The 26,601-nt window shown below is 37.9% G+C and overlaps 1 protein-coding gene across 6 annotated transcripts in view; it reads right to left on the bottom strand.

Annotated features, from left to right (window-relative positions):
• Positions 1-26,601, bottom strand: part of MITF (melanocyte inducing transcription factor) — a 225,593-nt gene that overhangs the window by 32,232 nt on the left and 166,760 nt on the right. The window lies entirely within an intron of this gene.

Below are 26,601 nucleotides of genomic sequence, written 5' to 3'. Positions count from 1 at the left end.
AAAATTTCCCCAACACACCTGAAAGAGTTTGTTAAGATCAAAACAACAATCTAGAAGAAGGCGCATAACTTGATTCATTTCAGTTTTCTTTGGCAAACATAACCGCTTTCTGTTTAAAAAAAACACAAAAAACCCTCCTTAAGGAACAACTATAAAACGGTTGTAGAACGGAAACAGAAACATTCGGATGATTAAATCAACTAGTTGTGGATCAGTTCCTCCCACTTGCACTTGGACATGATTGTTCAACATTTTAATTAAGATCTTAAACTCAACATAAAAAGCAATTCCACATTAAGCAGTTTCTTTCAAACACATAGCACTTCTATGTATATGTTTTTAAAGGCATGAATATTAAGCCACCAACATTATTTTCCTTCTTTCTTATAGACATTAATAGAGAATAAGAACTTTTTAAAAAAAAATCAATGGTACTCAATTTAGTCACATTTTCCTTGATAAACACAATTTAATCTTAGAGCCATGAACAGGAGCTGAGGGAGAGAGCACAGCCATGCAACAGGGGAAAAAAATCCTACTAATATTTACTTTATTCAAAACTACATTGAATTACTGATTATGGTATCAAACAATAAACAGCATTAAATGGGAAGACATGTACTTATTGAAAACTGTGTCTACTACAATAACATGAAAAGGTGAAACGCTCAATTTATTGATTACATTTCAGAGACTAAATATAAGAATAAAGCTCACCTGATAGTGATTATATTCTAGCATTTCCAGCATAACCACGTTTTAGGTGGCCCCAATCCAACAAATAACGGTAGACTATTCACTCCCTCTACTTTCTGTAACTCCGATTCGTAGACTGGCATAGAGAAAGTACTATAAACAAGGTATCCCGAGACACCACCGGAAACTTTATCACAGCAGCCCTGCTTATAATAACCTAAGCTAATTAGTTATGCATGTAAAAAAAAAAAAAGTTCACACAAAGGGCTTTTTTTTTGGAAGCCCTACGAGTTTGCTCTTAAATATTGATATCAACCCCCCCGCACCCCACCCAGCTTGACGTCATACTTTTTTTTCATAAATATAAAAGAACCTTTTTAAGGGATGAGCTATCAAAGTCAAACTCACTGTCAGATCAAGGCCAATTCACTATTCATCTTTAGTTCCAGTAGTATTAATAGACAATGGTATTTCTTTTTCAGCAATAGGTTAAGAGCTAGATGCCCCCTTTGGAGAACATTGCCTAAAAGCTACACATGAGACTTTGCTAATGGCCGAACAACTCAGCCCTTCCAAATGCAGAAAGAGTGCCTTTTAGTATGGGGGAGTCTCTGATGAACTTTCAAGTTCAACAGCCTCATTTTGCATCCTGATCTCAATGTGCATCTCATTCTTAGCTGGACAGATATATAAATTTCCTACTGACCTTGCATCCGGAAGAGGGGGAGCTATTCTAAATAGAAAAGGAAAAATACATACATACAGAGGCAGTTTTGGTTATATATTTATGTGGAAAATAAGAAATACACATCTCCCCAATTTAATCCTCAAATTAGGAAGCATAACATTTTTCACTAAAAAATCTTTTAATATAATTCTTGGGGCTAGAGAAGAATAAGAGTTATCATATACACAACTGATGCATTTATATACTTCCTCATTTATTCATTCCATTATTTACTGTTATTATGTGCTAAACACTGTGCAAGGCACAGAATACACATTGTGAGCAAGTAGATATAATTGCCAGGTTTATGACCCTGAGAGTCTGGGGGGAGGCAAAGGAAGATAAAAGGCAAACAAATATATATCTAAAAATTATGATAATGGTTGATATGCACTGCTGAATTGGTGAGATACTTTAAGCACAAGAATTTGAAATTCAATAATTCCATCCAAATGCCCAGGATAATGAAGTCCTTTAGTTGACAACCTCAAATTGTTTCAAATGACTGATCTAACATGCACACAGAGGTTCACAGAGACATTTTAAGTTTCATAAAGGGTCCAGACACGATAATGATGAGGACAATAGACAATTCTAAAATAAACATAAAATGAGGGCAATGGGTGTAATGTGCTTATTTCACTATTACACTTTAAACACAAGGGGCTGCACATTTAAAAATAAATGTTAATTCACTGGCAGATCCTTATTTTTAATGAATCAGAATTTTAAGCTTCAGTAAGGAAAAAAGCAACTTGTTCTCTATTTGGCACTGTCAGTGAGGTCTTTAACTGCAACCAGGTTGGGGTAGTCAGAGAGGGATGTATTTTTGCCCTTTTACTGTCAGTGTCCTTTTAAGTAAGTTGAGAACAGATTGGCTATAAACACTATGGAGAAGACAGAACATCTCCAGATGTCTCCATTCCAAACACCTAAAACAGGTAACATAAATGAGGTCATAATCTGTGGTGTGTAATAGGGAGTGGTGAAGTCTGTGGCAAACTAGAGGGCGGATATTTCATCTAAAAGGAATAGCTAACATAAACTGCAACTGATTGTGGCCATATGGGAAAACTATTCCAGTCTAGCTAGATCTTCCAATTTTTCAATTTAGTTGGCAATCTGAACTTGTTTTTTAAATGAAATCTCCCAGATTACAAAAATGACACCGAATTGTTTGATTTTTCATATTGTAGAAGACAAATCGAACAAATCTGTTGGCTGGACTCAGCCTACAAGCCAATAGAATGTGGTCTCTGCTCTATAATGCCCACAAGGAGAACCTTCCTATCTACATTCCCTGGGGGGGATGGCCTAGGTTTTGAGAAGTTAGTTCTTCTTCTTAGAACTTAGCATCGAATCCAAGCATTCCTGGTGCTTCTCTGACAGGGATATCATGCCTGACAGCACAGTCAACAGAAGAATTAAGAAGTTGAAACCTGGGTTCAAATTCAGACTTTGCAGCTTACTACTTTTATGACCTTCTGCAAGTCATTAACCTTTCCAGGCCTTCGTCACCTCACGTGCTCAATGGGAATGACAATAGAACCTGCCTCTTAGAGGTGTTTTCAGTATTAAATGAAATCACACCTCTACCAGGCTTAGCAACCTATCTCAAACAGCAATTCTCAAACTTTCTTTTTTGTCCTAGGACCCTTTTAAACTGTTTGAACTTCTTGTGTTTATGTGGGTTATATCCATCCATATTTCTCATCTTAGGAATTAAAACTAAGAGATTTTTAAAACATAAGATTACCCACTAGCACATAGTCCACTGGCCATTAGAACAATGACATTTTAACACATCATGTAGCCTCTGTAAAACTCTTCTGTATATAGATATCCCTCAGAATCCATGGGGATGGGTTTCAGGACCTCTTCAGATAGCAAAATCCACAGATACTCAAGTCCCTAATATAAAGTGGCATAGTACTGTACTTGAGAGATGAGCATGAAAAAAGGAAAATAACCTCTTGGTATTATTATGAAAGTAGTTTTGACCTGACAGAACTACAGGAGTCTTGGAGACCCCCAGGGCTCTCTGAGACACTCTGAGAAGCGCTGCTCTGGAACAGTTAGTACTGTTGCATTATCTCCACCCCATCCCTAGCCATGCCATCCCCACTGTGTGGTGGTGGTGTGTGACACAACCTCTGTGTGTGTTGCTTCCCTCATATCCAAAAGATGCTGGAGGGAAACACTAATTGCCCTAACTTCTCATAGCATTATTATGAGGCTCTATACTACAGTCCTTGGAATATTTTAAAAGCCATATAAATATAATGTTCTGTGTTCAACCATCCTAAACCATAGCTTTTTAGTGAGCAATTTCCCTTTCATTAATTTTTAAATAGCCAAACAAGCATGCAACTGAAAACATACGTGGTGTTAAACATCTACATGATTTCCTGATAATTTTTTCATGTTTTTGACCTTGAAACCAACTATACCACAGAATTCGGATACCAAAAGTTGGGTATTGCTGAGCACTAGAAGCACAGACCACAAAATAAAGCTGGAATACTTCTTACTCTATCGAAATATAGTCTTTTATTGACGTAACTTATATTTCACATAAATAAAGTATGTTAGCTATCTGGATCAAGGGCAAAAATCCACTGGCTTTGAAACTTTTCTTCCTTATTACTACTACTATCTTTTTGCCCTTTTTCCTTTCTTCATTCAGATCCTGAATTGATAGCAAGAGAACTGGAATAAATCACATTCTAATTGTCACAGTTTAGCTTCGCCACTTCCCAGGTGACACTGACAGGTTATTTTCCATCAGTTTCATTCTAAAGAGATCCTGGAGCCCAAGGTAAGATGGTGCCTGCAGATACTATCAAATTGGCTGACAAAAGAATTCACTGGAGGAAAAAAAATCCCCATCTGATGTTCACCGTCCTTCTATTCCCTCTACTATTTGTAAACCAGAATAAAAATAAAATTGAGCGAAGATTCCCATTATCCTTTTAGTTTATAATTGATTTTACTTTTTTAACAAGTCAACAAAGTATTTAGATTTCTCATTCTGTGTTTAGAGAGAGAATGTGTTCTTTTGCTCAGCAAGTTAAAGAAATAGTAAAAGGATTATAATTCAATCAATTGCTATCCACTACCACTCCCAAACCACTATTCTTTTCATTCTGTTTTTTAAAGGACTATGTACAGAGACGGTCAACGATGCAATCACCATCCCTGAGAAAATGATGAAACAGAGGAAGCTAGTTTTCTGAAATAATTTGAGCAAAGTCTTGCCCAGGGTCACATCTGAGAGGTGCCAAGATTCTTTTCAGTCCCACAATTGTAACACTACCACGAAAGAAAACACCAGCCCAGAACACATGTTCTCACTCCGTCGTGTTTGCTGTACAACCTGTACAAAGGTCTCCCTAACAAAAAAGAAGGACAACAAGAATACAAATCCTGACCTAAGACAGAAGAATCAAAATCATATGCAGACAAATAATAAATGCTGGAAGAGGGCGTGGAGAAAAGGAACCCTCCTATACTTTTGGTGGGAATGTAAATTGGTGTAGACACTATGGAGAACAGTATGGAGGTTTCTCAAAAAACTAACAATAGAGTTGCTGTATGATCCAGCAATCCCACTCCTGGGCATATATCCATAAAAGACGAAAACTCTAATTTGAAAAGATACATGCACCCCTATGTTCACAGCAGCACTATTTACAATCATCAAGACATGGAAGCAACCTAAATGTCCATCAACAGATGAATGGATAAAGAAGATGTTGTATATATACACAATGGACTATTACTGAGGCATTGAAAAGAATGAAATAATGCCATAGGCAGCAACATGGATGGACCTAGAGTTTATCATACTAAGTAAAGTAAGTCAGGCAGAGAAAGACAAATAACATATGATATCACTTGCATGCGGAATCTAAAAAAATGATACAAATGAGCATATTTACAAAAAAGAAAACAGGCTCTCAGACATAGAAAACAAACTTATGGTTTTCCAAAGGGAAAAGCAGGGGTGGGAGGGGAAAAATTAGGAGTCTGGGATTAACAGATACACACTACTATATATGAAACAGGTAAACAACAAGTCCTACTGTACAGCACAGGGAACTATAGTCAATATCTTGTAATAACCTATAATGGAAAAGAATCTGAAAAAGAATAGATATATATATGTATAATAATCACTTTGCTGTACAACTGAAACTAATACAGCATTGTAAATCAACTATACTTCAATTTTAAAAAGTCATATGCAAAAAAAAAAAAAAAGTCATATGCAAACAAAAAGCAAAAACAATGAGTACTTAAATAAAGGAAAGTCAGAAGCGACCAAGGTTGATATGCCCAGGTCCTTTTCTCTATCACAGGGATCTGCCCACCTGCCCAGTCAGGCCTGCTCCCTGTTTTTGTATGGCCTAGAAACTAAGAATACATTTTACATTTTTCAATGGTTGAAAACCATCAAAAGCAGAATGATATTTCATGATACATGAGAATTCTATGAAATCCAAATTTCAGTGTCCATAAATAAAGCTTCCTGGCACACAGCCCCGTCCATTCGTTTACATGTTGTCCACGCTGCGCCCACACTACAGCAGCAGAGCCCACGTGGCCCCCAGAGCCTAAAATATCTACTGTTTACAGAAAATGTCAACCAGTGCTCTGTAAGAAAGGTTTACCAATCTAGAATTCAGCTTTCCTATTATGTTGAAGCTTTAGCAAGGTTTGAAGAATCAGGTGGTTTTTCTAAAGAGAAATAGTATATGTATAAATAATTTTATAGGTGCTTTTCCATATAACTGGACATAAGAACACAGGATATGCTTATTATCTCCTACTTATGATATGTCATAAGTACCAAGATTTTTTAAAACACAGAAAACAATTAGCATTCATTCACTCAAAATTGTCTACCATGTACCTGATGATGTGCATTTTATATGTTCACTCCTAGCTTAGGTCAATTCAAAATAAAACTAAGAAATCACTTGGATAGCCTACAAAGTATTCTTGAAAGCCTCTCCTCACAATTTTTAAAGATCATATGACGACAACTGATTGAATACAGAAGGAACTATGGACTCTGGATTTTCATAGTTTTAACCTCTTATTTTGAGTTGTTACCATCAGAGAGTATACCCAGTCGTCCTCTTACCAAATACAAAAAGAACTAAATACAGGATTGGGTGCGAGCCTTAATGTCTATATAAATCATCTGGGATCTTGTTAAGTGCTGTGTGATTCTGTAGGTCTGGGGTGCGGCCCAAGGTTCTGCATTTCCAATAAGCTCCCAGGGGATGTCCACCCTGCTGGTCCACAAACCACACCACACCTTGAGTGCAAGGTTTTCACCTGGACTTCTGCCCCGATCAAAAGAGTTCTATCTTCACATTCATTCACCAAATACTGTCTGAGTACCAACCAGATGCCAGGCAACTGTCTTCATCTTACACAGGCTGTTTGGGGCAAGCCTCACCCCGAAGATGACATTTAAGCACAGACCTGAAGTTGGGGAAGAGAATGAGCCAGGCAGATGGGTGGGAAGAGAAACCCAGCAAAGTACAAAAGTCCTTAGGTGTGAAGAAGCCTCCCATGCTCAGGGAACAGCAAGGAGGCTCTTCACACACATTCCTCCCTTGGCTGCTTCTTGACCGCACTCGCCTGGTTTTCCTCCTGCCTCTTTCAACATTTCTTCTCAGTGGCCTTTGCTAGTTTTCTCCTCTTCTCTCCCTCGTAAATGTCAGAACGCCTCAAGGCTCAGAGCTTGATTTCCTCTCTCTGCACGCACAGCCCTGGTGACCTAAGCCAGGCTCCTGGATTTAAACAGCCTGTTTAGATGTCCTGAACTCCATACTCAGCTCCACCTGCTTACTCCATTGGGAGGACTGCAGACATCTCAAACTTAAAGTGTCCATCCTCCTCTTCCCCCTATGGTCTTCTCCATCGTAGTAGATGGTACCCCCATTCTTCCATTAGGTTAAAACATATGAAATTACCAAAAAAATGACCTTCATCTGGTTCAACCTCGTTGCTCATTTCCAAAACCTTGGTCATCTTTGATTCATTTCTTTCCTTCACACCCCACATCTACTCTATCAAGAAGTACTGCCTTCTTTTTCAGAATATATCCCGAATTTAACTAATTTTCACCATCTCTACTGTTACCACTTGATCCAGGCCACCATGATTTCTCACTTGGATGACTGAAAGCCTCTTGACTCTTCCACTTACTTCTGTCTGTGCTCTTTTGCAGCCTATGATCAATACACTGTGTGATCCTTGTAAAATATGGCAGATCATGTCACTCCTATGCAAAAAGAACCCCTCTGTAATGGCTCCCTGTTTATGTCTGAGAGAAAACAAACTACTTACAATGGCCTACAGGTCCCTAAACCAGAACTACCTATGGGGCTTGTTAGAAATGCATATTCTCGGGCCCCATCTTAGAGCTAACGCATCAGAATCTCTGGGTGAGGATCAGAAATCTATGTTTTAACAAGTTCTCCAGGTAGATTCTTATGCACAGTAAACTTTGAAGACTCCAGCCTACTGTGCCCCCTTCCCCCTCCACCCTGGGGTCATGACCTCTCTGATCTTATCTCCCACAACCATCCTAAGAACTTAGAGACCCCAACTCCCACCCTGCCAGTGCTCTCCATCCCCATACATACCCTGCTCTACTTTGTCCAGAACATGGCCTGGCACATAGTAGGAGCTCAGCAAATATTTGGATAATTAATGACTGAATGGAGGCAGTGTGGCTGAAATGCATGAATGAGGGGGGAGACTAGAAACTAAGGACAAAGGGTCAGATTGTGTAAGGCCTTGTACAGGTTGGAGGCTAGGATCCTGAAGCCTCTAGAAGCGTCCTGAGGAGATGGAGAAGTGGTAGACCCTCACTCTTCCTAACTAATTCAGAAATCTCTGGAGATAATATCTCCAAGCCAGGCCGTTGATTCACAGTGCACCTCCCTAGTCTGAGTTATAAAGCTTCCTTTTCTATGAGGACAGACCCAAAGGTTGCCAACTCTTATAGCTCTCATCCACGATGCTTAGGGCCAGGATCCTGGAGATCTGTCTCCATCTCTAAACTGTAGACCCCTTGATAAGTCACAGTTAAAGCAGCAGTCCTCAAGCTGGTGGCCCATGGGCACAGTCCACAGGTATGCCTTATTGCCTACAGAGTATTTAATTAAAAACTGGGAGTTATCATACTAAAATTTGGATTTCTGATTTCTCTGGATAAAACAGAAGATCTAGCAACAATGAACCACCTTCTAGTGGGCCAGCAGGGGGCAGAGTTGAGAAGCAGCTTCCCTCTTTTGATGGGACACTTGTTCTTCATTTTGCTACATTCCTACCACTCCTTATTCTGACACTGACAACTGGCCTGATTTACTCATTAATCTGCCTGACTTCTGAAGGCATTTAAATTGGCAAACCCTGCTTTACCTTTCACACTCCACATTCCAGGAGGTAGTTCCAAATCTGATGGAATGATGGTGGCATAAGTGGGATTAGAATAAGCCGCACTAAATGAACAATCTCATATGATGTGAGTGAGAAAAAAATAATAAATTGATATAAACTTTTAAAAGGTACATACATGTTCATCCAGCAATTCACACTTTCAAGAACTTTTCTAAGGAAATCATCAGATATAAGGGCAAAGATTTAAGAACACAGAGGTACATCAGAGCATTGCCTAAAACAGAAGTGGACAAATTACTACCCTAGTGCCCACCGCCTATTTTTGTAAATAAAGTTTTATTGGGACACAGCCACACCCATTCATTTACATATAGTCTATAGTCTTTCAAGCTATTACAATACTAGAGCAGAGTTGAGTAATAGACCTTATATCCTCCAAAGCCTAAAATATTTACTATCTGGCTCTTCAGAGAAAGTATGCCAACCATTAATCTCTAATAACAAAATATTGGAAACAAATATCTAATAGAAAGCAATGCATTCAATTAATTATGAGGGAGCCATGTAAGTTCAAGGTTCCCCTATCTCAGCACAACTGACCCTATGGCCAGGTACTTCTTTGTTGTGGGGTTGCATGTGTATTATAGGATATTTAGCAGCATCCTTGGTCTCCGCCCAGTAGATGCCAGTAGCACCTTCCCCCCAATGCCAGTTTTTTTTTTTTTTTTTTTTTAGAAATTCACGTTCTTTTATTTATTTATTTATTTATTTATTTATTTATGACTGTGTTGAGTCTTTGTTTCTGTGCGAGGGCTTTCTCCAGTTGCGGCAAGTGGGGACCACTCTTCATCGCGGTGCGCGGGCCTCTCACCGTTGCGGCCTCTCTTGTTGCGGAGCACAGGCTCCAGACGCGCAGGCTCAGTAATTGTGGCTCACGGGCCCAGTTGCTCCGTGGCATGTGGGATCCTCCCAGACCAGGGCTCGAACCCGTGTGCCCTGCATTGGCAGGCAGATTCTCAACCACTGCGCCACCAGGGAAGCCCCCCAATGCCAGTTTTGACAACCAAAAATGTCTCCAACATTACAAATGTCCTTGGGGTGGGGAGGGGAACTGCCCCCATATAGATGGATACAATCCAGTGAATGAAGTCCATATTTTATAAAACTATTAAATGAAGGGGAAAGTTCATCATGTAAGTAGGAACACAAAGCAGGTTAGAGTCACTACATACACTGTGACCCTAAACGGGCTTAAAAATGTTGTTTATACATATGCATATACACGCACACAAAAACCAGTTACAAATCATTCATCAAAAATCTTCTTCATGACTGTCTCAGGATGATTAAATTATAGGTGGCTGCTACCTTATTGGTTCTTTTTAATATTTTCTATAATGTATATGGCACTAACTTTGTAATTTTTTTAAAAAAATCTATAAATTCCACAAAAATTAAAGTCTGTGGATCTGGACAAACAAAAATATATTCAGGCAGAATTCCTCTACTGAACGTTTTGAAAACCACAAATAAACCTATGAAGTTGTTATATAATGATGAAATCTGCCTCATTTCAATTTTTTTCATTAAATACTTGATCAGATTAAGAAGACCTCGTTATTTATTAAATTTTTGGTCTAACATTCAAGCCCAGACAGTTTGAGTTGGTACAATGTTTGACACATTTTTATGGTTTTGTAAAGGGCCGCAATTACGTGGTTCCATGGTGCCCTTAAAATAATAGCTCATTGTAAGGACCGTCGAGTTCTCCCCCCTCCTGATGGGAGCTGCGAGCGCAGCATTCCACATGCTATAACTTTTTTACGTGCCCCAGTTTAGCACTGCCTCAGAATTGCAGACGCCTTTTTGTTTCAGCATCCCCCCAAAATGCCCCTATTGTTTGCAGTTTATCGGGTATTAGAGATCATTATGACACAGGCAGCAAAATCCCTTTTCATAAGGACAGACACTCTTAAGAAACTAGCAGTGGTCAAGTTTGTCAGAGATGAAAACATTGCCCTGGGCCTAAGTAAAAGGTCAGTCAGAAATGAGAGCTGAATGCTGCTGGTTTGAAGGTCAAGTCCACATGAGCCGAAAACTGGCAAAAGCAGCCACCTCATAATAACACAGACTTTAGGGCCTAGATCATGAGACTGAGGGGTCCTCCTGGTTTTTGAGGAAATGCATTGTCTTGGGCAATTCCTAAAACTTGTTGTATAGACTATGTGATAATGAAATTCCAGTCTGGAATTAACAACTCCAACAATAACTGTAGCAGCTCACAAGCACTTTCTGACTGAGAGTTTTACATGCAGGTACATCGTAACTACCCCACTGAACAACCCAGCCGTTCATTTAACCAGCATTTATGGAAGCACTGAGGATACAGCAGCCACTAAAGCAGAGTTCTTGAGTCCGCAAAAGCCATACTGAAGTTGGGGAAGCAGAGACAAACACGATGGCAACAAATCAACAAAGAAAGAACTTCATACAGTGACACCAGTGCAATGCAGGAAAGATAAGAAAGAAAGCCACTGGGAGAAAAGAAGGCTACTCTGCGGTGGGGACATTCCAGCTGAAACCCAAATGATGAGAAGAAGCCATGTGCGCTGAGAATCAGAGGAGCTTAAATCCTGAGCCGGAAGCAGGTTGGCATCTTTGAAAAACAAGAATGACATCAATAACCCAGCCAGCGGGGCTGGAGCAGTGACCAGGTCAGTGCATAAACTGAGAGAGATGGTCAGGACCAGATATTATGGAGCTTTGCAGGACACAGAAAGGAATTTGATTTTTCTTCTCTGCTGCTTATAAGAAGCCTTTGGGAGGTTTCAAGCAGAGAAGGGACAAGACCTGATGAACATTTGTCAAATATCACTCTGGGATTGATGTTGATGGGGAAGAACAGTGGACACAGGAGAAACAATTAGGAGGCTCCCGTAGCTACATATATGAGAGCTGCTGATGCCTTGGACTCAAATATTAAGATGCAGTTGGATATGAGATACATGCTACTAGCTCTTGTCTCTGGCTGCTTCTTGGCTTCCATCAAAACTAATTTAAGAATAGCACATATGTTAAAGGACTTTCTTACACAATGCTCTGAAATGTCTCACACCAACACCAAGAAGTAACTATGAATGACGCACAGTGTTGTAAAATATTCCATGTATACCTGCTTGGAACACATAAGCTAAGTGTATGGCCAACTGCCAGAGTGCAATGGAGAGAGGCAGCCTTGTCTTGTCAGTATCTGGCTAGAATTTCAGAGGGATCTGACCTCAAATCCTAAGCGAGCTGCTTTGAACCTCAGTTTTTTATCTGTAAAATGGGATCATGGATACTACTTACCTAGTAGTTGCTCATCTTGTTGATTAGTTTAAGTGATAGAATGCACGAAAAGTACTTAGTATGTAGTAAATGCTCAATAAATTAACAATGCTCTCTATTATTGTTAGTCCTGGATTTTTTGTTTTCACATCCAAGTAGGTCATTGTTAGATCATTTAGCTCATCCATCTCAAAAAAAAAAAAAAGAGGTCACCTTGAAGGAGTGGAGAGGGCAAAAAGGAGGGGGGCAGTTCAGCCTCTTTCGGTATCCTTTTATCTTTTTCTCTTTGGCTGACTCAAATATCACAGATGGATGCCAAAGATAAGAGTAAAAGGGGAGAAACAAGAATCATAGAGCATGGGACACTCGTTAGCTGGAGTATCATACAGAAGGCTTTGTGAAATCTTTTTTCTCTCCCACTTCCAAAGGAGCTAGCTCAGCTACTTATTCTTAATCTGGGCCTTAGGGAAAGTGGAAACTCCTGAAAATTGTATGAAAACTTTTGACTCTGCATTTTTCTAGGAAGAGGTCTAACATATTGAAACATTTAAAGATGAAATTACATGTAGAATTTGCAGGTAAGAGGGAGGTATATACAGAAACAAGATGAGCCCTGAGTTGATAACTGTTGAAGTTGGGTGATGAGTATATGAGGGGCTCATTATATTATTCTCTCTGATTTTATTTAAGTTTGAAACAACCTATCCACATTCATACAGTGCATAGACATTTACATTCTAGATACTTCATTTATATTCATTTTCTATCTTCTTTTTCTATAAAAAGAAAAGTCCTATGGTAGCATATTTACTAAGTAAGCACTTGGTCAATCTAATAACCTACCACAAGCATAAATGTCTGCTTTTTTGCTCACTGTTCTCGGTCTTTGCCTGAAGCTTTCCTCTAAAGGAGCTGACTTGATGTTGCATGAACTGATCGCTGTATTCAATATGCTCCAGGTCATTCCTCTGTACTGTCAGCCTGATCGCCTCTCAGAGACACATTTTGTTAACTAAGTAAGTTGGATCTGCCCATGTAGTGTTCTCACTGATAGAATCAGGAGTATGTAGTTTAGCTACAAATGAAATTTTTATTTATTTATTTATTTATATATTTAAAATAAATTTATTTATTTATTTGTTTTTATTTTTGGCTGCATTGGGTCTTCATTGCTGTGCTCAGGCTTTCTCTAGTTGCGGCGAGCAGGGGCTACTCTTTGTTGCGGTGCGAGGGCTTCTCATTGCCGTGGCTTCTCTTGTTTGGGAGCACGGGCTCTAGGCACGTGGGCTTCAGTAGCTGTGGCACACGGTCTCAGTAGTTGTGGCTCGTGGGCTCTAGAGCATAGGCTCAGTAGTTGTGCTGTACGGGCTTAGTTGCTCCACAGCATGTGGGATCTTCCTGGGACAGGGATCGAACCCGTGTCCCCAGCGTCGGCAGGCGGATTCTTAACCACTGCGCCACCAGGGAAGCCCTGAAATATTTATTAACTTGTGCAGAGTGTACAAAACTGAATTCATATGGACCTTTTCGGATCAAAATCAGGACAACCTCTTTCAAACAAAGTGGCTGATGATCTACATTTATGTCACAGAAAAAAGTACAGTCATCTGAAATTGAGCTGATGAAGACATTTAGGAGGAGTTCTGGTTTTCCTGATCAAAAAAAAAGCTGTTCATTTGCAAAAAAAAAAAAGATTTATCACACTCTACAAAGCAAATTCTCAGAGGGATTTAAAATTTGCTGCAAATCTATAAAAAATGTAAAAAGGTAGGACACACCTATACAAAATCAATATATGTAACTGAGGTAGCCCCATGTGGATTTCTTTGTGTGACAAAAATAATGGATAAAATGTGTGAAGAGGAAAGGGACAAAATACTTCTTTTGAGAACAGAAATGGGAATTTTGAAAGACATAAGAATATGGGAACATACTGGGGTTTCTCATAAAGAAGAAAAATAATTAAAAAGTGAAAATGAAGTAATTACTGAGAACTCATATACCAGGTAGTTTTCCTAAAAGTTTTCAATGGATTTGCTCATTTAATCTTCACTACAACCCTATGAGGTAAGGGCTCTTATTAGTCCCATTTTAGGGATGAGAAATCTGAGGCTGGCTCCCAACCACTACACTAAATACTACCATGTTATGAGTTATCTGTAGAATTTATACTTCAGCATAGTATTGCTGATTGTGAAACTGTAGAGACCCTTTGGAATACTTTTTTCTCCTGAGTACTTGTTTTCACACTTTCATTATAAATAGTCTCTCTTTAATATATAATGATCAACTGGGTGGACACCAGGCATTAAGCCAAAGCACGACCCCATTCCTAAGCAAACAGAAGGAGCCCTCAGGCCAGCAGTGGGCCAATGAAGACAGAACTTCACAAAAGAGAAGTCAATGTGAACATCTGTTATGGGAAAGCTGCCTCAGGACTTTGAGTAGTTTAAGGGTTGATGCTTCTTCTTACTTTCTTCCTTTTTTGGGGGGAGGCAGGGGATGTGTTGGGGGAGGGGGTGGGATCGGCAGGCAAACAGAATCTTCCTGACTCAAAAGGAATTTTTGTTAACCAAAAGCATCTGTATCATGGGATTTTTAAAGGAAAGGTTAAACCATTGTACAGTATAGTAACGTCTTTTATAAGAAAGAAAATGAGCCACTGTTATCACTGAAATGCCAGTCGCCATATACCTAATGGTAAACCAATTTAAAAAAAAAAAGTTAGGGAAGAGAAGTGTCCAGATTACTCTTTTGTTAAGTGGCCCAATACACTACATGGTTTGGAAAAAAACAAAAACAAAAGGCAGTGGTTTAGTCAGTCCCCAAAAGTCTTTATCTTACGTGTAGTAGATAAAAAGAGGGACCTCAGTGTGAAAGAAACCCCCTCATTCCTCTCCTCAAGGAGCTTACAAATGGAGAGTTAGGATGGGGACAGAGGAAAGGGAAACCCACACACAAATTTACACGTAAGATGGTCCTACACTCTAAAACAGTGATTCTCAACCACAGGCGATTTTGCTCTTTGAGGAACATTTGGGAACGTCTGGAGACATTTTTAGTTGTCACAACTGGGGGTACAGTCGTGTGGCTGCTACTGGCATCTAGTGGGTAGAGACCAAGGATGATGCCAAACGTCCTACAGGGCACAGAACAGGCCCGCTCTACGAAGAATAACCCGGCCCCAATCTCGATAGTGGAGAAGCCCTACGCTAAGAGATACTGTGTCAATTCACCACCCCAAACCTCTCTGGGGGAGATTTCAGAAAAAAAGGCAACAAAACCAGTCAAGCCAAAGGAATGGCGTAGATACCTCATCAACTCCTGACGCGCTTCCACATGTATCTGAGTTTCATAGTCAATAGTTATTTCAGGCCTGGTCTTAACACGCAAAGGACACCTTTTAGTTCAACGGAAGGAGGAGGAAATGTTATTGTCACTGTGAAGAGCTTAATTCAAACTCCGAGATCCTGTATCTTGAGTTCTGGACAGTGATGTGGGTGGGAAAAGTAAATTGAGAATTATCAATTCTACACGATAATGATCAACTGTGCCCTAAAACTACACAGAACAAAACCAAACAATTCTAATGATTCAAAAAGCACACTGGGAACTTGCTTTGGCATCTCTGAGTGCACTGGCAACTGTGAGGGCATTGGCAATACCACTTAAAAGTCTTTTCTATCTGATAAATACTAAAGGAACATTACTGTACTTGCAAACAAAGCCAGAGTACGTCAGTTCTTAGTTTTACATTTCACATAAATCCTCCTTACTCTCCCAAACTACAATAACAAAACAAGTTTTCATCAATTCATTTCCTATATCTTAAAAAAGGAATTATTTTTTCAATATATTTTAACAACTTTAAAAGCCATTAATTTATAATTTTGTATATGACACACAGATTTTTATTTTCTAACTGCTTTAAAAAGTAGAAGTAGAAGTGAAGCAAATGCTGCTATCTGTTAAAGCTGAATGATGGGGGTTGAGGAGGCTTATTATGCTGTTCTTCCTACTTTTATGTATCTTGCAAATTTTCCATCATAAAAGTCATAAAAAAAATGTTTAAACAGTTCTTAGACATACAAACACACACACATACAAATGCTGCCTTGGGTGTTTATATAAAATAATTTAATCCTGATTATTTCAATGGCAAATTCTTTTTGGTCTGAAAGATATTAGCTCTGGCTTTATTTTGCTATCTGCCTCCCCATCCTCTACATTTAGGGGGAGAAAAAAAATCTGTAAACACTCAGAAAGGAAAAACAAACAAAAAGCTAAAGTGGAAGAAATTGCACTAATTAAACAATATCATCTCAAAAAGTTTTTGTCTCAAATGATGCCTGGAGTGTGGCTCTAAATGACCATAAATGGGCTCTTAGTTTTAGCAAAATGATAAGTGAATTTCAACTGCTAAACTGAAGCTTCCTTATATTCTGTGTTTTATCTAATTAGTACTCTAAAAAATTATTGCATTGCAATAGCTGAATTTGAGTGTTCTCTCCCTTTAGTATTGAAATATGCAATGATGCATATTTTACCACTGAATATGTTTACAAAGTTATCCTTTGATATAAAATGATGAGAGAGAGAGAGAAAAAATAGAAATGATTTCTTTTTCCTTAAGGAAAAGCATGTCATGAAAAGCCAGATAATGCAATATTCTTGGTTGGTTTTCCTTTAGATACAACAAGATTATTTACTTAACAACAAGCCATGTAATTATCCATATTCAAAATGGTCATCAGAGGGTAGGAGACTGAGTTTTAACACAATTTTTACCCTCTCTGTTTAAAGAAAATAAAATTACAGAAGAAAATTAACTTCTATTGAGCATCTCCTCTGTATAAGGCATAGGCTCAGGCCTTTACAGATGTGAACCTTACTTGATGCTCACAGCAATAGTAAAGTGCTATCACTAGTCTGGTTTGCAGATGAGGAAACCGAAAAGAGAGGTTAAATAACTAGTCCAATGTCACTTGCCTGCTCTCACACTGTCAGAGATCTAAACCCAAGTTTGCTGGATTCCAAACCAACCAAAATACGAAGGATTCATCGAGGCTTCACTTCTCAGGAGTCACCAATGCTGTGCTACAAGTGATATGGCAAATGTGCTTATTTAAAGACCTCCAAAATTGTCACCTCAAGAAGGAATGTATCAGAGAAAAACCACTGAGGGAATTTTATTGAACTTATTAGTGCCCTCAAGACTAGGGAGGAAACAAAAATTTTATGACTTTTATTATTAAGAAATGTAAAGTATATGTTTGGAGAAAATTTAGAAAATAAAGATGAGGAAAGGGAAGGGAAAAAACCACAGAAATAATTCTATACAGAGAGAGAAATCCTGACAGCATTATAGTATTTATCTTTCTACTGATCAAAGTAGAATTTTAATGTGGACACAGGCAAGGTTAGCAGGACTGGAACAAAAGTTATCTTGTTCAAAAAGACCAAGGCTCTGTCTTCCCTAAAGGAGGATTTATACACATCTCTAAAACACAAAACATACTCGCGAACCGACCCACCAAGATCCTGCAAGTCACATCCAATTTAATCTCTGCGAGTAGAGCTCTGATTTGGATTATTAATTTAAATTATATTTTACTTCCCCTACTCTTTAACTACATGCTGTAAGGTCCCAATTCTAGGAAATACTTGGAGCTACAAATAGCCCTGCGCCAGGTATCAAGGGAGTAGACATGGAATCATCAATAAGAAGAATACAAGGAATATGATAGAAGGAAAGACTTAATGTGGAAAAATCCTATGCTTCCTCCTAACCCTTCCAATTTCACCACACTAATGTGTTTTACATCATGCCATACATGCAACCACCCTCACCTAAGAGCAGAATTACAACCCAGACTCTGTTGAAGGGCTAACCAACAGTGGCAAAAAAAAAAAGAGGGCAGAAACTGTATCAAGTCAAATATCCCCAGATTTCAAAGTCAAAAATGATGAACAATACCTAACAATTTTCCAGACCTGAGTCCCCAGATCATGCACACTGACCTAAATGCCAACAACTTAAAAATGTACAAATGAGTTTTTTGGTCATTATTTCCCAAAACAGTCTATTGTGGTTTTTCAAAAGTATCCATTCACATATCTTTCCAGACTATAAAACCACCTTCTTGATGTGAGCTCCTTGACGGCGGAGCAGATGGCCTTCTTGTTCTTGTCCCCTAGTTCTTAGTACAGTGTCTGGCTTAGTGCACTGTACTACATGTTTCTATTTCTAATAAACAATACGTTGCATGAGCCACAATCCTACAGGAGAGAGCAAGTCTTCTAAAGATGGCAATAGTAGATTGACAGATTTACCATGGGAGCTGGCTAATAAACCATGGTATGTCCATTTTATGATAATATCATTTAATTCTAAAAGAGTATACTTGTAAATACTGTAATTGATTCAGAACATCCACAAAGTAAGGAGAATTTCATTCCAAAATGTGTGATCTTGATGAACCGGAAATGTTTCATTTTAAATGTTAATAGTCATATGACAGCCATAAGCTTATTATGATGTCTATCAAATTACCTAGTCTAGATACAGGATACTTATTATTTGGTCATAGATCTGTTCTCCTAATATTAAATTAAAAAGCAGTGCTATTTAGTAAATTTTTGCTTGACAAATATAGCTTGCCTACATAAAATGTTTTTGAAGGTTTAAACAGCCTCAAATTTAACTCACTCAATTATGAACCTATAAAATTTCACATCAAAAGGAGTCAGGAGTGTGTCTATGTTGAAATTAGAGAAAGGTGTAAGTTACATGTATTGATTTTTCTTACTAGAGAATGGAGAGTGAATAAGATTTCTCTCTGGGCTCTTAACCCCTAAATCCAACATCTAGATGCCAAAGCTTCAGATATGAACATATCCACCACATTATTTTTCATAATAATGAAAATGTATAAGCAATCTCCAACATTAGAAGAATGACAAAGTACATTCATTTGTATTATTATGTAACTATTAAAAATGATACATATGGGACATATACAGCAATATAAAAACACATGATATTGAAAATAAAATGCAGATATAAAAGTATAAAAGCTATAATTGCACTGACAGAAAAACATGAATTTTTTAAAAACTAAGAAAATTGTATTTTAAAATACTTTTATATCAGAACAACGGAATATGATATTTTCATCTTCTCTACCTTTCAAACTTTCTGGTATGATTATAACAATTTGCCAAGTTCTTTTTGCTGCAGAGCCAGCCTTCTACTAGAGAAGTAGAGAATCATGGGTATTTCTTTTCCTGCCTCCCTTGCAGCTCAGGAGAGAACAAGTGACTTAGGATCCACCAATCGGATGTACTTGCATGGGACTCATGTGCTAGAGATAAGCAGTGGGCACCACTGAGGATGGTCATGGTACGGGAATACTGGGTTTCTGGTGCAGTAGGGGCAATAGAGCAGGCTTCAGTGGTTGTTCTGCAGACCAGTTCCATGCTGTGGTTTGAGGTGTTTCAGCTTCATGGCTCCAAGCCTAGTTCTCTTACCTACCTAATAACTCTGCAGGTATCCCAACATCCTGTCAACAAATCTCTTTAAAATTAACCAATGTTGCTAGCTATTAAAAACTCTGATACAGGGCTAAGGTTTGGCTACTTTTATAAATATATATGTAGATGCGTATATATATATATATATATATATATATATATATATATTGATTATAGAAATAGGTACATACCTAAATATATATGAATATATGCATTTATGTATGCAGATATACTTATGTACATATATATAAGGGGGGGTGTTCATTTATTAATTTTTAAGTATTAGGAACTTTTCACACAAACAAGAACTATATGGTATGATTCATTTTTATTATGCCTGATTGTGATGTACACTTCTTGCATTTAAAGGAATACAAGCTCTGGTTTAGAAAAGAATTCTATGGTGTGGAAAAATCACAAATGAATGCATTCTCTGATAATTTCTTCCCAATGGAAACAAGTGAAATGAGCTGCTAGCATTTCTCTCTGGCTACACCTTACAATTAAATGTAGTCTGTGGAAGCAGGTAGTAAGTATCTCTATTCAACTTTGCAGAAAAGAGCAACTGACGATGTTTAAAATCCATGTTTGGATCTGCATATTGCACAGTGATTGATCCACGGAATACAAGTGCTGTTTGTTCTATAAAAAAAGGACACTTACTTTACGATGTTTCCATTCCATTAGAACCTACTAAATTAGGCTCTCCATCTCCTCCTATGCTCAGTACACATTGTTCATAGCAGGTATCCAATAAATATGCAAATACTGAATGGACAGTGAACTATCCTGAACTGCTCATTATTTTTACAGGTTCAGGTCCCCTAGAGGAAGACAAGCTCAGGGCTCCTCTTCTTAGTCTCTTACTTAAAAACAACCAGGCAACTATTACAGCCCACCCCTGCAAAAAGTCCCAGCCTTTAGCAGTCACCCTTGTTCACTTATTTACTCATCTGACACTGCGCAGTGATGGCATTGACCCAACACCCCCATGGGGTAGGTAAGTGTCCACTACTGCCACCTCACAAGTGGATGAAGCATCCCTAAGTTGGAAGAAGTAACCATTTCTGCACAGACAGACAATAAATACAGAACAGCGTCAAGTTCATCTGCTGGAGGGTGTCCACTGCATGCTCCAGTTTAAATATCTTTTGAAATGCACAATTGTTCTTTGAAAACAAAATTGTTCAATTCTGATAGCAAGCATTGATGAGTATGAACTGTGTGTAAGTCTGTCTAATAAAGGAGCAGGAGAAGGGGTACCACAACGGAAACAAATGAGGAAGGCCACAAAACCAACTTCTCCCAAGAATAAGCATTTTGTTAATTCACATTTCAAAAAGAGGGAGAATTCCCCTTCTTATTTAAAGTGCCAAAATCCATCGTGTCACAGTCAATAAAAGTGCAGAGGGCTTCCCTGGTGGCACAGTGGTTGAGAATCTGCCTGCCAATGCAGGGGACACGGGTTCGAGCCCTGGTCTGGGAAAATCCCACATGCCGCGGAGCAACTGGGCCCATGAGCCACGACTACTGAGCCTGCGCGTCTGGAGCCTGTGCTCCACAACAATAGAGGCCGCGACAGTGAGAGGCCCGCGCACTGCGATGAAGAGTAGCCCCCGCTTGCTGCAACTAGAGAAAGCACTCGCACAGAAACGAAGACCCAACACACCCAAAAATAAATAAATAAAAATTTTTTTAAAAAAAAGTGCAATATCAAATCTATATTGCATTCACGAAAGCCAGTTACATCTTTCTGTCCTCCTGGATATGGAAAGGCTGAGTAGGTACTAGCACCAAAACAATTCAAGGGCATGCATTTTATCATGGTATTAGCACGTCTGTTATGACGATATAAAATCACTGGCTTAGTTTACATGCTGGTGACACCTGTGGAAATGCCTGGCTCTACCCTCCTGTCCAATGAGCTGTGCTAATATTTATATCCAAGAAGAGTCGACTGCATTATCATAAATGAGATGCAGTTCATCACCGTGCCTGGTGCTCAAGTATCTCAGGGGCTGAAAACTGAGTCACCTTCATGCAGACTCAACTATGTCACTGCTCCATTACTTCAGCTTCTTCTTTGGAACCTTAGAAAAACCTTATATTACAAACGTAAGGCAAATGAGAGCTCTCAAGGAAGAAGTTATCTCCTAAAGAAAAACAATGGCATAAAACATGAAATGCAATACACAACATGCTTCCTTCATATATTTGGACCGAAATGTCATGCAAATACCAGTAACACTACTATGTTGCTCATTAAACAATGGTAAAACAAGTTCATTTAAAAATCTTAAAACACAAAGGAAACTACAAACAAGACGAAAAGACAACCCTCAGAATGGGAGAAAATATTCGCAAACGAATCAACGGACAAAGGATTAATCTCCAAAATATATAAACAGCTCATGCAGCTCAATATTAAAAAAACAAACAACCCAATTAAAAAATAGGCAGAAGACCTAAATAGACATCTCTCCAAAGAAGACATACAGATGGCCAAGAGGCACATGAAAAGATGCTCAACATCACTAATTATTAGAGAAATGCAAATCAAGACTACGAGGTATCACCTCACACCAGTTATAATGGGCATCATCAGAAAATCTACAAACAACAAATGCTAGAGAGGGTGTGGAGAAAAGGGAACCCTCTTGCACTGTTGTTGGGAATGTACATTGATACAGCCACTATGGAGAACAGTATGGAGGTTCCTTAAAAAACTAAAAATAGAATTACCATATGACCCAGCAATCCCACTACTGGGCATATACCCAGAGAAAACCATAATTCAAAAAGACACATGCACCCCAATGTTCATTGCTGCGCTATTTACAATAGCCAGGTCATGGAAGCAACCTAAATGCCCATCGATGGACAAATGGATAAAGAAGATGTGGTACGTATGTGCAATGGAATATTACTCAGCCATAACAAGGAACGAAATTGGGTCATTTGTAGAGACGTGGATGAATCTAGAGACTGTCATACAGAGTGAAATAAGTCAGAAAGAGAAAAACAAATATCATATATTAACGCATATATGTGGAACCTAGAAAAATGGTACAGATGAGCCAGTTTGCAGGGCAGAAATTGAGACACAGATGTAGAGAACAAACGTATGGACACCAAGGGGGGAAAGCGGTGGGGGGTGATGGTGTGATGAATTGGACGATTGGGATTGACATGTATGCACTGATGTGTATAAAATGGATGACTAGTAAGAACCTGCTGTATAAAAAAATAAAATAAAATTCAAAAAAAAAATCTTAAAACAATAGAGACAAACGTAAATCTAGAACACAATGCCCCATCTCATTCCTCTCTTTGAGTTCTACTCTTTAATCAATTTTAGAGTTGACATGTACTTTTTATATTTCTAGGCTAATTCAAATAGAATTAAATAAAAATATAATCACATATATAAAATATATGCATTTATTTATTTAATTTAACATCTTTATTGGAGTATAATTGCTTTACAGTGGTGTGTTAGTTTCTGCTTTATAACAAAGATAATCACCTATACATATACATATATCCCCATATCTCCTCCCTCTTGAGTCTCCCTCCCTCCCACCCTCCTTATCCCACCCCTCTAGGTGGTCACAAAGCACCGAGCTGATCTCCCTGTGCTATGCAGCTGCTTCCCACTAGCTAGCTATTTTACATTTGGTAGTGTATAATATATGCATTTAGAATAAACATTTGGCTGTGTGATGCATATGTTTTCGTAGTTTGCTTTTTAAAAAATATGTATTATTATATTATAGACAACTAGATCTATCTCCCTTTTTAAAAGCACCCACCTAGTGTTCCATTCTATTAATATATTTTTCAATAATTCCCAGATTGAAGGGCATTTAGGTGGTTCCCAATTTTTACTATAGTAAGTAATACAGAATTGGATATTGTTGCATTCGTGAACACATTGCACTGTTATATGATCTTTGTGGGGGCTGGAATCTTTAAGGTGGAAGATGGTTGGGCAAAGAGAGTGCCTGTTTTACATGTTGGTAGAGGCTGCTCAAACTCTCTGCCAAAAGGCTGTTCCACTTACAGTCCCACCAAAAGAGGATCCGAGTGGCCTCTTACCCACACCCTCCCCAACGCTGACTCCAACAGGTTTGAGAAGCTTTCTAACAATTTTTACAAGCAGCTTAAAGAATGAGTGTCACCTTTTCTTTAGGAAACTTTAAGACGCTTGACTTCAAAGAAATCATAGGTAAAGCTCCCGCCTTAAAGATAATTACAGCGTAAGGGGAAATTGCAACAAGGAAGACAACTAAAAAATACCCAAGACCGTACCCAAGGAAGCTAACTAAGCAAAGTGATGATAAGCTTCTATGATAAAGCACTTTGGTAGTCTCTTAGGTTGGGATTGACTCATGACTTTTTTTTACCTCAAAGTGATCCCTCCTTTTTTGTTTTCAATTTTTAAAATTTGGGAAGAATGATATACTAATAACCATCTTCCAGCACCCAGCGTGAAAAAAATGTAAATATCGCCATGTTGGCTTTAGATTAAATACTGGAGATAAAAATAAGTCCCTTAGGTTCCCCCGTCCAGTCTTATTCCCCTTTCTCCCTCCCCAGTGGCAACTATTGCACAGAATTTGTTGTGTATCCATTCAGTCCATGTTTTATGCATTTACAATGTAGCACCTATAAAGCATCTGTGTTATTTTGGATGATTTTATTTAAAGAAACACAAACGTTGACCATATGTATGTCTGAACCAACTTGCTTTTATCACTTGATAATTACATTGCTCAGATCTACCCACAATAACATATACACATCTAATTCATATATTTTCCTGACGCTATGATGTAACCCATCCCATTACTGATAGACATTTAGTTTGATCGTGATTTGTTGCAATCAGAAGCAATGCCGCAGTGAACACTCCTGTGTCTCCTTTGTGGTTTCTTTAGGATATAAACCTTGAAATGGAATTGCTAGATGGTAGGTTCTGCACATTGAAAACTTTATTAAATGTTGCCAAATTGTTCCCAAGGTGTTTGAACAATCTATGGTCCCACTAACAACATATAAGGGTTCTGATTTCCCTGTTCTGTCCAAATATGGTATTATCAGGCTTTCTAATTTTTGCCAATCTGGTTGTACATAAAATAGTGCATGTTATTGTTTGAATTTGCAGCTCTCTAATTAAAAATCGGGTTGAGCTTTTGTAAATTGTCTTTCTTTGCCCTTCTTCTCAACCCACTGTTTTCTTATTGATTTTTAGAAATTCTTTATATATTGTGGCTACTAATCCTATGCCTGTCATTTATGTTAGCGATACTATTTTCCTATTTACTGCTTGTCTTTTAGTTTTGTTTCTATTTAACTACTTCTACCTTCCTTGAAAATGGTTCAAGAATAACAGCCATAGGAAGAGATCTTTCATTTTCATTTGTCCCATTTGCATTTGTGCTTCATTAATTTTCCAAAGTAAAATGAAAAAGTTAAAAAAAATAAAGTATAAACTGTTTTTAAAATTATTTTAGAGAAAATTATTGTTAATAATATTATTAGGGAACTAACCCATAAACATTATAGTTAAATTGTCAGTCTATAACATTGGCTTCTGAAGATTGGAAAATCAACTTTTTTTAAAATGAGAACTTTTGTATACAAATAGATTCACTATTTAAATACATCACTAACAATGATATTCATATTTAATACAGAAGATTAAAACCTTATATGATAACTAAGAATCACCTCTGTGGCAACTCAATTTGCCTTTCATGTTAAAAGTCAAATAATCACAGCATTAATGTCTCAACTTTTATAATATCATCTCCTAAAAGTGTGGTTTAAACTTAACAGAATTTAGCAGCTTGTAAAGAAAATCACCTTTTCCTATAATCATAATCATCAAAGACATATTTTCTAAGGACTTATATTAAATAAATTTTATCACATAAATAATCTCAACTTAAAAGCAAAACTGATAGTACAAAGGAACTAACTCTAATACAAATCTTCAGAAACTGTGTTTGTTCCTATAGGAAGAAAAGCTCTCAGATTGTTCTTAAGGAGAAAAATAAATCCTGCGTGGAATTACGAAATAAAAGAACATAAACAAAACACTGAAGCTTTTCATGCATTTTGCCAAATTTTCATCCAGAAAAATTGCACCAATTTGCATTATTATCAGCATTATTATCAGCATTATTATCTCCACACACTGCAAGAGATTAAATCGCAATGTAGTAAACAAACCACAAATACACAAATATCAATGTGGTAAAAAAAAAAAAAAGTCTTACCATTATTTTATTTGGTATTATTTAATACTGTTATTTTAATATGATTTTTAACAATAATGATTTTGTTATGTTTGTTAAGGTGCAACTATTTTTTAATTGTCAAATTTTAAAAACTTCAACTACTTAGTAATTATTTTTAATGGGAAGAAGGTGATGAAGGGAAATACTAGTCAATTTGAAACTCAAGCCAAATAAATATTTACTATTTTTAAGCCTCTCCTGAGACAATTTCGAGAAACTCTTTTTGAGCCCAGCAGAAATATCTTGTTTCTTCTTTCTTTCAGATACTGTTTATTCTCAAGAGCAGTGACTAAGTTTTGGGGAGTTTGCTCTCATACATTTAAAGAGTATGTGGAGAGATGAGTGGTCTTGAGGAAAACTCAATATTAGAAAGGACAGCCAATGGCCTAAGCTAAGGTAAAGCAGATGATCTACCCAAACTAGATAGTGCTCAAAACTGACAGGGACAGAAGGCTGGGTCTCCTGTCTGAAATCAAAGGTAATTTCAACTATAAGTTTTGTCACTGTAATCCAGGCCTTTAGACTGGGATTGGAGGAGAATACTACATCCACTTGTAGACTAACTTCATCCGTATAATCTCAGAGGTG

Source organism: Balaenoptera ricei, chromosome 11 (assembly GCF_028023285.1).
Source record: "Balaenoptera ricei isolate mBalRic1 chromosome 11, mBalRic1.hap2, whole genome shotgun sequence".
NCBI lineage: Eukaryota > Metazoa > Chordata > Mammalia > Artiodactyla > Balaenopteridae > Balaenoptera > Balaenoptera ricei.
This window is presented reverse-complemented; position numbering and strand designations above follow the sequence as displayed.